Consider the following 18,525-nt stretch of genomic DNA (forward strand, 5'->3'; position numbering starts at 1 on the left):
TGACAATGACAGTCAATTGTCAAATTGCCGAAGACGAAGGATAAGAGGTGCATCTTCAATGACTGGTTGGTTGGTTGGTTCTCGTTAGTATCATGTATTTTGTGCTTTTATATTGTATTTTTATGTTGTGAATCACCCTGAGATCTGTGGACAAAGCACGGTATGCCAGTAATACTAATACTAATACTAATACTAATACTAATACTAATACTAATACTAATACTAATAATACTGAGATGGTGCATGATGCAGCCCTCTAGGGAGGGAGTTTTGTCATTTGGGGGCCACAGCAGAGAAGGCCTTCTTCTGGGTCTTCAGCCCTTGCATATCCTGTTCCACTAGCAGCTGGAGAGAAGGAACAGGTGAGGCGTTGTTGCTCCCCTGACTTCCCAACACAGTGGGCCACAGACCTTCTAGGCTAGGAAGCCATGAGAGCAATGGAGTCTCACCTGTGCCATCTCACCATCTGCTACAGCCTGAAGGTAGATGAGGCATCACTTGGGACATAGTTGATCTCTGTATGGTCTTTTAAGCCTTGTGGTACATGCTCTCTCACTTGGACTACTGCAATGCACTCTATGTGGGGTTACCTTTGAAGGTGACCTGGAAACTACAATTAATTCAGAATGTGGCAGTTAGACTGGTGACTGGGAGCAGCCACCAAGACTGTTATATGTAACACTGCTCCTGAAAGGCCTACATTGGCTCTCACTACGTTTCAAAGCATAACTCAAAGTGTTGGTGCTGACCTTTAAAGCCCTAAACGGCCTCAGCCCAGTATACCTGAAGGAACATCTCCACCCCCATTGTTCAGCCCGGACACTGAGGTCCAGTGCTGAGGGCCTTCTGGCAGTTTCCTCACTGTGAGATGTGAGGTTACAGGGAACCAGGCAGAGGGCCTTCTCGGTAGTGGCACCCACCCTGTTGAACGCTCTCCCACCTGATTTCTAGGAAATAAACAACTATCTGACTTTTAGATGACATCTGAAGGCAGCTCTGTTTAGGGAAGTTTTCAATGTTTGTTGTTTTATTGTGTTTTTAATATCCTGTTTGAAGCTGCTCAGAGTGGCTGGGGTGGCCCAGCCTAATGGGCAGGGTATAAGTAATAACTTGTTGTTGTTATTATTGTTGTTGTTGTTTCAGAGCCTTGTGCTTCTTCAGAACTATGGACCAGCCCTGTCCCTCTGTCTCTCCCTGCATATACAGTGGTACCTCAGGTTAAGTACTTAATTCGTTCTGGAGGTCCGTTCTTAACCTGAAACTGTTCTTAACCTGAAGCACCACTTTAGCTATTGGGGCCTCCTGCTGCTGCTGCGTCGCCAGAACACGATTTCTGTTCTCATCCTGAAGCAAAGTTCTTAACCTGAGGTACTATTTCTGGGTTAGCGGAGTCTGTAACCTGAAGCGTATGTAACCTGAAGCGTATGTAACCCGAGGTACCGCTGCACCCTGTTGGACTGTACGCCCACACTTACAAAACAGCCTGCTGACTGGAAGGAGGCAAATCCAGGGGAGAGACTCACCCAGAGAGACAGCGGGCAGCCTCCTCTGTGGATGGATGCTTTGCGCTCACCGGTGCAAAATAAATTAACAAATTAATCATGTCTCAGGAAACAGCGTGGGGATTTATGACATCACGGGAATACAGCATATATTTCCACATGGAAATTAATAATGGTATATTACATAAGCATGCACCAAGCAGTAGATTTTCCCAGGCAGTCAATTAATCAGGCCTTAAAAAAAAAAAAAGTGGCTCTGACTGAAGATCCTCTTGCTGACCACATTTAAAACAGAGAAACTTTAATAGACCTCCTATAAATTACTAATAGTTCCAGCTTCCTTTTGGAGCAGGAGCTTGAGGCCGGGGTTGCTAATACAGACAGAGGCAGGTGGGGCAAGAGGGTTGAGGGCTATCAGGATAGTTAACTTAAAGAACCTCCCCCCCCCCCGAACATCTTCTTCATAATTAATAAATGAAAAATGTTGCTGCAGCTAATCAATAAAGTTGTTAGAGGGAATTGATCGGATGAGGAAACTCTTTTTGTGGGTACAATTTTTCACCTCTTTGGAACAAAAGACTCCCTCGGGTGCTATCAAACGGATAGACGTTTAGGCGTCTGACCCAAACAGGGATAAAAATAGAATGTCAATTAATTAAAAACAGGCTGTGGGGTGGCGGTGGAATATCTCCGCTTTGATTTCTGGGGCAACGAAGCCGATTCAGGCACGGAGAGAGTTAAAAATGCTGCTCTCAGGATTTAGCAGCCTAAAAGGGGATGGCAAGCTCCAGAGCAGATTCCCCCATCACTGACGCCTAACTGTGGTTTCCTCCCCCCCCCCCCCTTTCTTTCATCAAGTTCTGATAGACAAAAGACCCATCCTGGTGGAGCTTTTTCCTTGCACCCTGCGCGGCGCTGCAGTGACCAGCCAAGACTGCGGGATTTGTTGTTGTTGTTGTTTAGTCATTTAGTCATGTCCGACTCTTCATGACCACATGGACTAGAGCACACCAGGCACTCCTGTCTTCCCGCCTCCCACAGTTTGGTCAAACTTATGCTGGCAGCTTTGAGAACACTATCCAACCATCTTGTCCTCTGTCGTCCCCTTCTCCTTGTGCCCTCAATCTTTCCCAACATCAGGGTCTTTCCCAGGGAGTCTTCTCTTCTCATGAGGTGGCCAAAGTATTGGAGCCTCAGCTTCAGGATCTGTCCTTCCAGTGAGAACTCAGGCTGATTTCCTTCAGAATGGATCGGTTTGATCTTCTTGCAGTCCACGGGACTCTCAAGAGTCTCCTCCAGCACCATAATTCAAAAGCATCAATTCTTTGCCAAGTACCATTTCCTGCAGTGTTTGTTACAAAAAGCCATGCACAGCTTCTTGCTGGTTCCTGCCAGCTACATGGGGTGGCAGGAAGAAAAATGCGCAGGAGCACTCAATGAGCACCAATCCAATTTCTGTGTTCGGCAAAATCAAGTGTGCACCTGTTGAGACATAAACGGAGGGTGGACAATGATAGAGCGGGACTTTTCTGTGGTAGCTCCCGGATGATGGAATGCTCTCCCCAGGAAAGCTCACCTGGTACAGACATTGTCATCTTTACAGCTTTCCTTACACCCATGTACAGCCCATGTCTTCAGCTCTTGCATGGGCTGAGTGTCAGGAGCACCGTCTCTGACCTTCTGATCACAAGAACGTAGGAACAGCAGCACAGCATTCCCGAGGAATAGGTCCTGGTGCAGTGGACTCACATTTGCTGATGTGAGCACCTCAAAAGCAGCAGAGTAACGGAAGCAAAACTGTGGAGGTTTTGTTGCGTACCTAATATATTTCTACTGATAAAACAAATAAAAGAACATAACAAACATGTACGAGAGATACAGCTCTCTCATACTGCCATCTTGTCTTTAGACAGATCAAAGAAAAACCAACACAGTACTAGGGACAGAAGTCTGGAAGAGTAGATCCGCCCCCTCCTTTCTCACAGACAGAAAGTAAAAAAATTCTGGTGATCCTTGCAATGGGAGGGATGAAAATACTGACAACAGCTCCAGGTGAAGACATGTTTATTTTGCTTACTTATTTACCATATTTATAGGGTGCCCTTCACCTGAAAGTCCAAGGATAGACATATACAAAATCAAACAGTACTGCTAAAACCAGCTAACACCAACTCCACCCAAATAAAATAGTTTGTATTTTATTTTCTGTTCTGTAAATTACTTTGGGACTTCTCCCAGTTGTGGGAAGTGATTGAGAAATCTGATAAGCATTAATAATAGTAATTAAAAACAAAAACTAGAGGAATTTGCCAATCTTGATATGAACTGACCTGATCGGCACTAACTAATTTGCAGATCAGGGCATAGTTATCCTTCAGATTCTGTACTGTCCGAGAACACAGATAAAAAAAAAAAGATTATGAGTTTTGAGACAAGATTAATTTCGAAATGTCTATTTTGAGATACTTTTCAAAATTGTATTTTGACCGCCATTTTTATTTTGCCTACTATTCTCGTCTGAATGCCGCTACATGCTGACATGTATGTGTGTGTGGAAATTGGCAGGAGACCTGCCACCACTGCCATTGTAGGCTCTCAATTTCACCACCCTGCCCAAAAAATGTCAAAAAACGGCCTGTGCTTTTACCACCTGTGACAGGTGCACTAGACATGAGGAGAGCACTTTAGGAGGACCCTGCTGATGTGAAGAGGAGGCCTACTTCTCCCTGAGGTACCAAACCTGTCTGGCCTCTACACTATAGACTGTCCAGGTTGGCTCCTGAAATGCAATGCTGAATAATAATATTATTATAAAGCATTGGTTGCATTTAAACAACACCTTCCTACCAATGTACCCACCAAGGTTTACAACGTTAAAATACTGAAACAAATAAATAATATGAAATCCAAAGTCGGATGGGGTGGCGGGGGGAAAACCCCACCCAAAATGTGTTGCCCAGCTGAGTCTGTTTTACTCACTAGAAAACCAAGAGAATTACCATCGGATAGTTTTATTTCAAACCCGGATGAGAAAGGTTTAGCATAGATCAGAAGCTGAACCCCCAATTACATTCGGAAGCAGACTTTTATACCACTGAGTAAACAACATAAATTAAACCCCAGGTGAACAGGACCCTAGCTGCCAGCCCTAACTGCCATAGAAACCACAATACCTATGTGCAAAGGTCACATTAACCACAATGTATATTTCTTTATCTAAAGGTTATGTAAGTCCCCCCCCCCCTTTTAGCTGCTTAACTCTGCAAACAGCTTTGTCTTGCTCATGCTTTAAGCGTGCATTAACTGCATAGGTAAAGGTAAAGGGACCCCTGACCATTAGGTCCAGTCGTGGCCGACTCTGGGGTTGCAGCGCTCATCTCGCTTTATTGGTCGAGGGAGCCGGTGGACAGCTTCCGGGTCATGTGGCCAGCATAACAAAGCCGCTTCTGACGAACCAGAGCAGCGCATGGAAATGCCGTTTACCTTCCCGCCGGAGCGGTACCTATTTATCTACTTGCACTGGTGTGCTTTCAAACTACTAGGTTGGCAGGAACAGGGACCGAGCAATGGGAGCTCACCCCGTCGCGGGGATTCAAACCGCCGACCTTCTGATCGGCAAGTCCTAGGCTCTGCGGTTTAACCCACAGCGCCACCCACGTCCCTCATTCACTGCATAGTTACATACAAATGTGGTTAGTCCTAAACCAAAATGGAGTCAGTGTTGCTTCTTTCCTACATCAAATCCAACTGGAGGAGGTCCCGTTGCTATGCCTGCCTGCCTGCCTCCCTCTCTTTGTCCTTCTGACACAGCGAGATGGTGTCCATTAGTACTGTAGACGGGAGGGGGCAGACTGTCTGGCACTGTCTTTGCCAGCCTTCTTCAGTCTAACCACGGTCGTCTTCATAGACTCCTATGTCATGAGGGAAACTAGGCCAAAGCAGTGGCATAGCGTGGGTTGTCAGCACCCGGGTCAAGGCAAGTAATTTGCGCCCTCTAACCCATGGATTTGTGCCCCCTAACCCCCAGATGTTGCCCCCGGTGCAGCCGCCCCCCTGCACCCCCATGCTACGCCACTCACGAGCGCCTCCTAAGCATGTGCAGAGCGCCTCCCTCCGCCCCCGCCACGCGGAGCTCAGCCTGCGCGTGGGCAGGCCCTTTGCGTCTCGCGCGCTTGGCAATCCCCGGCACCTCTCCTCTCCTCTCTCTCTCCCTGGAGAAATGAAGCAGTGACCTCACGAGGAGTAGCAAAGGATGGGCGTGTTTCGTCCCTGATCCGGATGAGATCAAGGCGCCGGCAACGGGAAGGAGGCAGGGGAGAAGCAGGAGCAAGCCAGCCGGGGCTGCTCCAGACCCCCCCATCTCTCCCATCGCCGCTGGAGGGGTCATGGAGGCACTGAGCCCAGGAGGCGGGTAGCCAGCCAGGGCGCACCTACCCAACCTCGCCGCGCCCAGGCGCGCTGCTCTCTCCAGCTTCCTCCCGGCCGGGCCAGCGGCTCCACCTCTTCCTTTGCCTCTTTGAGCCGCTTAATTCCCAGCAAGCGATTAGCAGGCTCGGATCGGATCCTGCGGCAGGCGGCGCCTCCACCTCCACCTCCTCCCGGCTTTGCTGTTGCTGCTGCGCGGCTCTTTTCCCTCCACCGACAGCGCGCTGTGCCTTGGAGAGGTTCCCGCTTCCTCGAGGGGGGCCGGCCAAACGGAGACGACGACCCCCACCCCAACCAAGCCTCGATTGTTTGTCCCTTCCCTCTGGACTCGCGCCCCCCAGATGTTGCGCCCGGTGCGGCCGGCACCCCTGGCACCCCCCACGCTACGCCACTGGGCCAAAGTCTCTGTTCTTGGTTTCATGAGGAGCCATTGACCGTATGAGCCTACACCTGGAGTCTGGAAGGTTGCTGGGCCTTCAACCCTTTCAAGCCAATCTTTCTCCACAGAGCTTCCAACCTACACAGACCGAGGGAAGAAGGAAAGGTGGGGGGGCGGGGGAGGAAATATTGGATTCAGCACAAGCATTAATTATAATCATAATGAATTATTTCAATATCCACTAACTCAAGACATAATAATGAGATGATATTTTCATGCCGAATAAAAAAGAGCAGCCTATATTTTTCCCAGACAGTCAATTAATCAGGCTATTTTTATATGGTTCAGAATGAAGACATTCACTCCTTTGAACTTAAAAACGGAGAAACTTTAATAGACCACCTATAAATTATAAATACTGCGGCTGCCTTCATTGAGAACCGGCCAGACTTAAGCCTGGCGGAGCTTTTTCCTCTTCAGAAGAATCGAGGTGTTGCCACAGTGGAGGGGAGATGCGGGCGCTGAAAACAATCTTCAGCCTGTCCCCTGAGGTAAAGTCAGATTCTGCCTGCAACTTCTGAAGTCTCACGCGCCCCCCAGTAATCCCAGAAGCAGCGTAAGGGGCATACCCCAGCTCAGTTTGTAACAGACTCTCCTCAACTGAAGTAATTTCACCTCGACTCAGTTCAGGATCAGATGAATTCCTGTTACCTGATTCTGTCTCTCAGCGGTGCCATCACCACTCTGGGCTTCGCATTCCTTGGGATGGATTGCTTGTTCTGATTCGCTCTCTGAAGTTGTCCAGAGATCTTGCTAAGAAGAGCACTGCTGGTTTATTTATTTTTATTTATTCGTGATTATGTTCATATCTCCAAGGAGCCCAAGGTGATGTGCGATATGTGGATGCTGTTAAATAAACAAATAATAAAACCTATCATCCCTTTGTTATTTGCATTTCTACCCTGCTTCCTGTCCAGAATGTGTCAGCTAAAATTACTGTTATCCATGCCGACACTCAATATATGCACAATGACATTTCAATATAAAATTATTAAATAGTTAATCAATAATGCTTGATGACAGTAATAGACTATATGAGGGCTGACAAGCTGAAGCTAAATCTGGACAAGACAGAGGTTTTTCTGATCAGTGGGAAGCCTTTCAGTTTGGATGTTCACCATGTGTCAGAAGGGACTGCGCTACTTCTGATAACTAATAACTCAATTTTAGTTTTCCTACGACCTCTTGGATCTGGCCTTAAACCTGGATCTTCAGGAGCACCTTTGCAGGATTAAGCTGAAACCTTCTGATCCAGTAACAACGATCCAGACTGACACTGCAACTTATCTTGACTACTGTAATGTGCTTGGTGTGGGGCAGCCCTTGAAGATGGTTTGGAAGGCTACTCACACAGCAGCCAGGCTTTTCACAGGGGTGGAATACAGTGGCGTCACAATGGGCGTGGGGGGCAGTACGCACCAGGTTCCATGTTTGCGGGGGTGACAAGAAGTCACCCTGCAGGGGCTCGCGGCAGTGCGAGCAGCCATCGCGCCACCACAGCTGCCTTTGGAGGATCCTCTGTTCGCGGCTGTAGCAAAGTTCTTAATCCGCTCCTGTTGCTCGGTCCCAGCTCCTGCCAACCTAGCAGTTCGAAAGCACGTCAAAGTGCAAGTAGATAAATAGGTACCGCTCCGGCGGGAAGGTAAACGGCATTTCCGTGTGCTGCTCTGGTTCGCCAGAAGCGGCTTAGTCCTGCTGGCCACATGACCCAGAAACTGTACGCCGGCTCCCTCGGCCAATAAAGCGAGATGAGCGCCGCAACCCCAGAGTCAGCCACGACCGCACCTAATGGTCAGGGGTCCCTTTACCTACTATTTCTGGGTTAGTGGAGTCTGTAACCTGAAGCGTATGTAACCTGAAGCATATGTAACCCGAGGTACCACTGTATTTGAGATAAGGAGAAATAATGGTCTCTCTTCCCTTCGCCTGCTCCCCGCATTATTTTGTCTGCCTGTTTATCGCTGTCTGGAAGCAGAAATGAAAGAGCTGGTTTTCATTAACTGGCCGTTTCATTTCATTTGCTGGCCATTGGCAGCTTTCTTTAAAAAACCCAAACCAAACCAGGATCTCTTTTCTTTCGGCAGTTGGACTTTTGCCGCCTGCCTTTTGCCAAATGCCACTGATGACTAAGCTTGCAAGTTTGCACATTAGCAGACTCACTTTTAGAAGTCCCTGCTCGTGCATTCAGGTCACAGCACAACTCTTTGTCAAATGTGACCTACATCCTACCACACTAAAAACTGCATCCACCGAACAAGAAAAGTCCATCAGAGATAAAGGCCATATAATGGAAGGGGGGTAGGTGGGAAACTTGGCCTCAGAGAAGCCATTTGAATTATATATATATTTTTTAAAAAATCCCTCTGCAGTCTCCAACTCCTAGGACTGTATTTTATGCTTTTAGCAACCTGGGAGTTGCTACACTGTGCTTCCTTCCCTCTCTGATTTATAGAATCAGACATCCACAGCTGCATGGGGACAGTCTCCTCTATGACTCATTTAGTTGTGGAGTTGTCCCATTTTCTGGAAGCAGCAACACTGGCTAAGAGTGGCTGGGGCAACCCAGTCAGATGGGCAGGGTATAAATATATTATTATTAACATTCCTATTTTCATCGGGGAAATGCTTTAGAGTATGCAAGCCCAAATCCTGCCATCCACGGCATTTATGCATTGGTGACAGCCCTTTGTAAAGTTCTGCTGCAGTACACTGTGGTGTAGTGGTTAAGAGCGGTAGACTCGTAATCTGGTGAACTGGGTTCGTGTCTCCGCTCCTCCACCTGCAGCTGCTGGGTGACCTTGGGCCAGTCACACTTCTCTGAAGCCTCTCAGCCTCACTCACCTCACAGAGTGTTTGTTGTGGGGGAGGAAGGGAAAGGAGAATGTTAGCCGCTTTGAGACTCCTTCGGGTAGTGATAAAGCGGGATATCAAATCCAAACTCTTCTTTTCTATGTGCTTAGGAACTGTTTTCCTGTTCACTTTCTCTAAACTTGGTGGTGGAGGGACTGTGTGTGTGTGTGTGTGTGTGTGTGTTGTGTGTGTGTTTCCAAACCGCAAGGAATCGACGGGCGTATAATCTTCTAGCTAGTTGCTTGTCAGCTCCCACATTTAAAAGATGTTTAGCTTTCTGTACCTTCCCAATCCTTCCAGCGATTGCACCTGCCTATAACCTCCTCAACTGCCGAGCGAGGATAAAATGACATCAGGATTGCTGAAACTACAGCAATCATAGAAGATGGTTTAAGAGCTCTGTTTCCGTGACTCCCATGACAATGTGGTCTGGCTACAGCCCGACTTGTGTGGTTCCACAAAGCTTGTCTCTTCAGAGTTCCTTACATGTTCCCTAACTTAATTACTCGTACAGACATAAAAGCATGATATAAAATTAATGTTGTGGGAAAGGATGCACAATTCTAAAATCTTCTTTATTACGATTTTGGGCTGCCCATTAACCCTAATTTAATTACACAAACATGGCCTCTACTGGTATCTTGAAGATAAGAAGCAGTATTGGGAGGTTGCGGGGCAGCGGGAGGGAGAGAAAGAAAAAGGGGGAGAAAGAAGCATGTTCATTTTCCATGACAAAGAAATGAAATTGGTACTCTGACTCCATCCCCCAGCCTGTTCCAGCTGATCTGGTGAAATACAATATTGCCCCAAGCATATCTTGATGAAAAACTGAAGTGACACCAAGAATATGTTGTGGGTTGTATATATCGGCGCACCCCCTTCTCCTTTTCTCAAATTCCTTAGAAAATTTAAAGCAAAAGTTACAGGAGGAGTGAATTAATGAAATCCTATTCACATCAGCTTAAAACCAGCTGCTGATACGCCTTCCAATCCTTGAGAATGATGAACTCACATGTACAGGGAACAAGGGAGTTTGAAAGGGAAATAGCAAGTCGATTCAGTCCGGCTTCCCATTCCTGAATGCCAGAGGCACTCACTCACTAACCTCCTGTGGAGACAGTATGGTACAGTGGTTGGAGTGCTTCCTGTGTTTAGGTGATACTTAGAAAGGACACCCGCAAACACACCTTTGCTGCTTCAGGAGCAAGGCAAAGAAAAAATCCACCAGGACAGTTTTTAAGCACAACACTAACTTCAATATCAGACATGGGTCTGCCTTATAAGTTTGCAATTCAGCTCCAGCTCTATCATTAGGGAAAGCAGATACCCCTGGGTCAAGTGAGGTAGCCAGCTCACTCCATAAGCTAGCCGTGCAGCCCTCAAGTGCAGTAGAAGATGTTGCACTATCCCTATTGCTGAAGGGATCCATCTGCTCTGTACATGGAATTGGGACAGGATGTTGGAAAATTCCATTCCACCTTTAGTTACAGACATGGAACTGTTGCGTGTCACATGTCTGTTTACATCCCAGCACAGTCTGCTGGGAACTTCCGTTTGTGTATAGCTTTTGCTTTTGCTTCTCTCTCTGACGAGACGAAAGAGAGACGACATGTTTTCTTTGTCCTGATTTAGACTTAATAAATCTGTAGCTTGTTAGTACGCTTCCGCAAGCCTCACACCACTTCTGTTTGCGCAGTATGCTCTGCTAATATAGTGTGCTCAGGCTTTGAAGTCTGAGTCGCTGATTTACATCACACCAGAGATCGGGGGATCGTCACGGCTTGGAAGGGCATGATCCAGCTGAGGGCTAGCCAGTTGGCATCTCAACCCCTAAAGGTTGCTGACACAGGTGACGATGGTCACCTCCAGGCTTGACTACTGTAATTTGCTCTACGCGGGGCTGCCCTTGAAGCTGTCCCAGAAACTGCAGCGGGTGCAGAATGCTGCAGCGAGGCTCCTCACAGGGTCTCTGCCATGGGAGCATATTCACCCAGTGCTTTTCCAGCTGCACTGGCTCCCGGTGGAGTACAGGGTCAGATTTAAGGTGTTGCTTTTGACCTTTAAAGCCCTTCACGGCCTAGGACCCTCATACGTACGGGACCGCCTCTCCTGGTATGCCCCACGGAGGACCTTAAGGTCCATATATAGCAACACCCTAGAGGTCCCGGGCCCTAAGGAAGTTAGATTAGCCTCAACCAGAGCCAGGGCCTTTTCAACACTGGCTCCGGCCTGGTGGAACGCTCTCTCTCATGAGACCATGGCCCTGTGGGATCTGATTTCTTTCCGCAGGGCCAGTAAGACAGAGTTGTTCCACCTGGCCTTTGGCTTAGAATCAGTTTGATTCCCTCCCCCTCTTTCTCTTTCTCTTTCTCTTTCTCTTTCTCTTTCTTTCTTTTCTCCTCCTGTGAAGAGGCGGCACCCTAATGTTTTAATGTTGTATTTTAATCTTTTTTAAAAATTGTATTTTAATCAACTTGTTTTTATTATTGGTTGTTAGCCGCCCTGAGCCCGGTCTTAGCTGGGGAGGGCGGGGTATAAATAAAAAAATTATTATTTATTATTATTATCTTGCGCTTCGCTTCAGGTAGCAAAATGTCTTGAGCTGGTCTCCTCCTTCTCCTTGTAACACTCCATCAAACTTATATGCATAGGTTCCTCATGTTTCTCTGTCCCCATCAACAGCAAATAATTATGTGATTTTTGCCTACTGATCGATTTACTAGTGCAGTCTATAGATCAAAATTAGGAACATTACGGATACGGATACAATTACTATATAGAAGAGCAGCATACAAATAAATTACAATAGTAAGTAACCACAAAACTTATGCCTCCTCCACCCCAAGGACAATACCTGGAACAATAAAATCAGGGTGTCCTTTCACTCTCTGCTTGATGGTTTCCCTCTCTGCCTCAATTTTCTGATTTCAGTTTTTCTGCCACAAATGAAACTCCAGGAACTTTGTCTAACAAGAGGTAAGTTACCCCTAAACTTGCTGACCTACCTAGCAAAGAGGAAAAAAGAGAAGAATAATGGGGTTGCAAATTCCAGAATGAAAATTGTAAAAATAAGAATCCAGACATGACTAGGTACAGTGGTACCTCGGGTTACAGATTGCCACTGTGCCGCCGCCACATAATTTCTGTTCTCATTCTGAAGCAAAGTTCTTAACCCGAGGTACTATTTCTGGGTTAGTGGAGTCTGTAACCTGAAGCGTATGTAACCTGAAGCATATGTAACCTGAGGTACTACTGTAATAATACTACGATGGACACTTGGGTTGTGAACGTGATCTGAGCAGAATGCACATTCGCAACCCGCAGCGTTCGCAACCCGCGTCTGCGCACGTGCGGGTTGTGATTCGGCGCTTCTGCGCATGCACAAAGCGCCGTTTAGCGCTTCTGCGCATGTGCAACCACCGAAACCCGGAAGTAACCCGTTCTGGTACTTCCAGGTTTTGGTGGTTCGCAACCCGAGAAAACGCAACCTGAAGTGGCTGTAACCCGAGGTATGACTGTAATAATAAATGCCTCCCCAAATCTAGCTTTACCTTTATGACCTGGGGGTTTCTGTTTCAGATATTTGAAGAACAGATAGGACGTGAGGACAAGTCAGCTGCCAAATGTGAAGGCGGCTGATATCCTCACTGACAACGCATTGTTCTCTCCGAGGTCTTCTTTTGATGGAAAGTACCCAGGGGACGGTGGCAGAACAGCAGAAGCAGAGGTTGTGCCCTTCGCATTCAAGCTTGCTTAATGAACTGGAACATCCTGAAGTGACTAGGAGAATGAGGTCCATATCGGTGGCTTCAGCCAAGTTTCTTTCTTATTATCCTTTTTTCTTTCCCATTATATCTGACATTTCTGCGGCGGGACAGAGCGAGCCTATCAAGCCATGTTGCGAATGCCCAAGAATACCTGAGGAGAGAATGCCTATATATATATATAAAAGCCCTCGCAAGAGAACACGCCTTGCATTCATGGCACTTGAACTGTATAGGTGTCTGATGGCCAATCCATCAGGGCCTGTAGAAGAAGAAGAAGAAGAGTTTGGATTTGATATCCCGCCTTTCACTCCCTTTAAGGAGTCTCAAAGCGGCTCAAAGCTGTTGTGTATGACCCTAACACATTCTGAGTACAAAACTTGTGCATCCACACACAAGGGGTGTGTACAGGGCCATAGCTAGTGGGTGGAGATGTGGTCCCCCACCAGGGGTACAGGCAAGGGGGGGGGTGCAAAATCGGCTAAAAATATGCCCATAAATATGTCTATAAATAAAATTATTGCCTCATAAGAAAAGGTTTTAAATAGAGGGTGGATTGAATGGGTGGAGGGTGGGGTTGGAGGAGAGGTGGAAAAAAGAGCTAATTTGTCCATGGCTAGGGGGCGCAATCTGGACGGTTCTGCCAGAGGCGCAAGATCACCTAGCTACAGCTCTGGGTATGTGACCAGCCTGTTGTGTGCAGATATCACTGTATCCACAATCAAGGTTGTTGCCTCGGTCCAGTATACCTGAAGGAGCATCTCCATCCCCATCGTTCTGCCCGGACACTGAGGTCCAGCGCCGAGGGTCTTCTGGCGGTTCCCTCCCTGTGAGAAGCCAAGTTACAGGGAACCAGGCAGAGGGCCTTCCTGGTAGTGGCACCCGCCCTCTGGAACGCCCTCCCACCAGATGCCAAAGAGAAAAACAACTACCAGACTTTTAGAAGACACCTGAAGGCAGCCCTGTTTAGGGAAGCTTTTAATGTTTAATAGACTATTGTATTTTAATATTCTGTTGGAAGCCACCCAGAGTGGCTGGGGAAACCCAGCCAGATGGGTGGGGTATAAATAAACTATTATTATTATTATGGCTAGTAAACCCTCAGAAATACATTTTGAGTGTTTACATGCAGAAATAAAAACTGACTTCCTGGCTCCCACTAGTATCCAAAGAGTCACATGTAGGGCTGGGCGATATATTGATATAGTGTCCAAAAGCGATTTGAAATCCATAACATGATATCAGTCTTCTTAAATTTAGACCTGGAAATTGATCACAAATCATGATATGTTGATGTGCATGTTAGGGCTGGGTGATATATCGTCCAAAACCAGTTTGAAGTCCATATCATGATACCAGTTTCATAATTTTTGACCTGGCAATGTATCGCGAATCATGGCATGTGTGTGTGTGCAATGCAAAAATCACAATGTGGGGAAAGCTGTAAAGCCCACCAATGCCTCTACATAGTTCCATCCTTATTTCAGATATTGTCAATCTGGAGATATCCAGCACCAACTCTACATCTGGACCTTTGCCTAATGTTCCCAAAACTTATCAGAATGATCAGCCTTCTCTACTGTACTCCTGGCGAGACAGGATGGACAGATCTTCCGAATTCGAATCTGGCTCTTTGTTAGCCAGTGATCCACATTTTATAACACATACCTCATTAATACTTCCACAGCCACAGATAGAACCAACAATCCTCCAATTAACCCAGGAGGGAGAGGGGGATTGACAGTTAATGAAACACCATGGGACTGTCCCCCCCGCTTGGGGTGCGGTTGGTTGGGTTTTATCTTCTAGGGATAATTACCCTATCAGACCTCCACCTCTTTCCCATACCATTTTGACCCAGGAGTCCTGGCCCAAGGATGACTTGTTATTGAGGAGATGTTACCCATCTATTAGGGAGGCTAGTATGGGATCTGGGATTTCCACAATTGAAGGGCTAGGGAGGAATGGCGGTAGGGCTAGATATCTCTATCGGCGAAGGGTTTCGAGATGCAGTGATCCTCGAAACCCTTCCAATCTACGCCCCATCCCAAGGGATGAGGGTAGGGAGAGCAAGGATTACACACCTCCGTCATTGGTGCTGTGCAATGCCAGGTCCATAGGCAACAAAACTGCCACCATGCGTGACTTTTTTGTCTCGCAGGAGATTGACCTGGCTTGCGTGACGGAGACCTGGGTACGGGAAGGCGAAGTAGTCTCCCTACATGAGATAACACCCCCAGGTTTCTCTGTCCTCCATCAATCGCGGACTGTGGGTCGGGGGGGAGGAGTAGCGTTGTTATTCCGGGAGGATTGCTCTTTCAGAGCTCTGCCATCACCGGCGATCTCCGGCATTGAATGTGTTGGTCTCGTGTGGGGCACCAAGGAGAGCTTGGCTGTCTGGCTGGTGTACCGACCACCCAGCACACCGGCAGCCACCCTGTCAGATCTGCTGGAGGTGGTGGCGGGCTGGGCCTTGGAGTTCCCAAACCTACTGGTTTTGGGAGACTTCAACGTCCATGCCGATACCACTCCCTCCTCACAGGCTCTGGACCTAGTGACTTCCATGGCAACACTAGGGCTCTCCCAGTTTGTTTTGGGCCCCACTCATCAAGCAGGCCACACGCTGGATCTGATCTTTGGGGCTGGCATAGATGTGATCATGCTCCCCGCTGTGAAAGTGCCATGGTCTGATCACTACGCTTTAAAAGCCAAGATTGACTTCCCGCTACTCCCCGGCTCAGGTGGCGAACCTATTTGGGCTCGTCCGCGAAAACTGATGGATCCTGATAGATTCCGACAAGCCTTGCGGAACCCTGCTCCTCCTGGCGACTCATTAGATGACCTTGTTGAGGACTGGAATAACCGGCTCTTGGCAGCCATTGATGAGATCGCGCCTAAGCGCCCTCTGCGACCCCGTCGAAACCGGGCCCCTTGGTTTACTGAGGAGCTCCGGAAAATGAAGCGGGATCTTAGACGGCTAGAGCGAGTATGGCGACGGACTCGTGACGGAGCCTCAAGAACATCTTATAGGACGCTTATGAAAGCCTATGAGATGGCTATGAAAGCTGCTAAGAAATCTTACTTTGCAGCTTCCATTGCATCCGCTAGCTGTCGCCCGGCACAACTTTTTAGAATAATTAGGTCAATAACGTCCTTAGGAGGACAACCAAATTTAAGCACAAATTCGACCCACAGCTGTGAGGCATTCGCGAGCTTTTTTGCGGAGAAAGTCCTGTTGCTCCGCCGTGACCTCCCTGCCAATTTAGATACAGTGACTGAACTGGAGGCCCCTCGACTGACTTCAGGTCCAGTGTTGGACCATTTCGATCGGATACTCCCTACTGATGTGGATAGATTCCTCCAAGTTGGTAGGCCCACCACCTGCCTCCTTGATCCGTGCCCGTCTTGGCTGATTAGGGAGTGTCCAGATGTTGCGCGGACCCCCCTGGTTGAAATTATCAATTTGTCCCTTGACACGGGGACATTCCCAGGGGAACTGAAGGAAGCAGTGGTGCGTCCACTCTTAAAGAAAACTTCATTAGATCCCTTAGACCTATCCAATTACCGCCCAGTTTCAAATCTTCCATACCTGGGTAAGGTAATTGAGAGAGCGGTTGCTGAACAGCTTGGTAGGTTTCTGGAGGAAACATCGGCATTAGATCCATTTCAGTCCGGTTTCCGTCCTGGTTTTGGGACGGAGACGGCTCTGGTTGCCCTAACAGATGATATCCGTAGACAACTGGACCGAGGCGGGTCAGGACTGCTGATCCTTTTAGATTTGTCAGCAGCCTTTGACATGGTCGATCATGATCTTCTGGACCATCGCCTTGCAGACGTGGGGATACAGGGCATAGCCCGTAACTGGTTGTGCTCTTTTATCTCTGGTCGGGGACAGAGGGTGGCACTGGGGAGGGAAATGTCGTCACGCCACTCCTTGGTGTGTGGAGTGCCGCAGGGCGCAATTCTCTCCCCAATGCTTTTTAACATCTTTATGCGCCCCCTTGCCCAGATTATCCGGAGCTTTGGGCTGGGCTGTCATCAATATGCTGATGACACTCAGCTCTATCTGCTGATGGATGGCCACACCAACTCGGCCCCTTACACACTGACCAGATGCTTGGAAGCTGTAGCTGGATGGTTTCGGGGGAGCCGATTGAAACTAAATCCTTCGAAGACAGAGGTCCTATGGCTAGGTCGGGATAGCATGGGGATGAGGGACCAACTCCCTTCTCTTGCGGGGGCCCAATTAGTGCCATTGCCTTCCGTTAAGAGTTTGGGTGTAATCCTTGACGCCTCCCTTTCCATGGAGGCCCAAGTCACAGCAACAGCCAAGGCGACATTTTTCCACCTTCGCCGCATCAAGCAGTTGGTCCCTTACCTTTCCCGCCCCGACCTGGCCACAGTGATCCATGCGACAGTCATTTCCAGGCTTGACTACTGTAATTCGCTCTACGCGGGGCTGCCCTTGAAGCTGTCCCAGAAACTCCAGCGGGTACAGAATGCTGCAGCGAGGCTCCTCACAGGGTCTCTGCCATGGGAGCATATTCATCCAGTGCTTTTCAAGCTGCACTGGCTCCCGGTGGATTACAGGGTCAGATTTAAGGTGCTGCTTTTGACCTTTAAAGCCCTTCACGGCCTAGGACCCTCGTACCTACGGGACCGCCTCGCCTGGTATGCCCCACGGAGAGCCTCAAGGTCCATAAATAACAACACCCTAGTGGTCCCAGGCCCTAAGGAAGTTAGATTGGCTTCAACCAGAGCCAGGGCCTTTTCAGCACTGGCCCCAACTTGGTGGAACGCTCTGTCTCATGAGACCAGGGCCCTGCAGGATCTGATTTCTTTCCGCAGGGCCTGTAAGACAGAGTTGTTCCGCCTGGCCTTTGGATTGGAGCCAATTTGATTCCCTCCCCCCCTTTTTTCTTTTTTCTTTTCCTTCTCCTGCAATGAGGCTTCATTTTAATATTTTAATGTTCCATTATTTTAATGTTGTATTTTATTTTTGTTTTTAAGTTGTAATCACTCATCTTGTTTTTATTATTGCTTGTAAGCCGCTCTGAGCCCGGCCTTGGCTGGGGAGGGCGGGGTATAAATAAAAAATTATTATTATTATTATTATTATTATTATTATTATTATTATTATTATTATTATTATTATATGTCAGTATGCTGCAATGTTTAGCTGGCAATATAACACAATGTTGAAAACCAGATATTGCCTAGTCCTAGTCACAGGTTTCGCTGAATGAATCATATTGAAAATGCTTCATGGCAAACTATGGTAAAAATTTAGTAGTAGTAGTAGTAGTAGTAGTAGAAGTAGTAGTAGTAGTAGTAGTAGTAGTAATAATAATAATAATAATAATAATAATAATAATAATAATAATAATAATTTATTTATTTGTTTCCCCAGCCACCCTAGGTGGCTTCCAGCAAAGATTAAAAATACATCAAAATGTCACACGTTAAAAACTTCCCTAAACAGGGCTGCCTTCAGATGTCTTCTAAATGTCAGGTAGTTGTTTATCTCTTTGACATCTGGTGGGAG

General features: G+C 47.5%; 1 long non-coding RNA gene across 1 annotated transcript in view; it reads right to left on the reverse strand.

The window, feature by feature from the left end:
* LOC310689135 overlaps positions 1-18,525 on the reverse strand; it is a 63,904-nt gene that overhangs the window by 32,972 nt on the left and 12,407 nt on the right. The window lies entirely within an intron of this gene.

Source organism: Podarcis liolepis (genome assembly GCF_965112155.1).
Source record: "Podarcis liolepis genome assembly, chromosome: 11".
Lineage (NCBI taxonomy): Eukaryota > Metazoa > Chordata > Lepidosauria > Squamata > Lacertidae > Podarcis > Podarcis liolepis.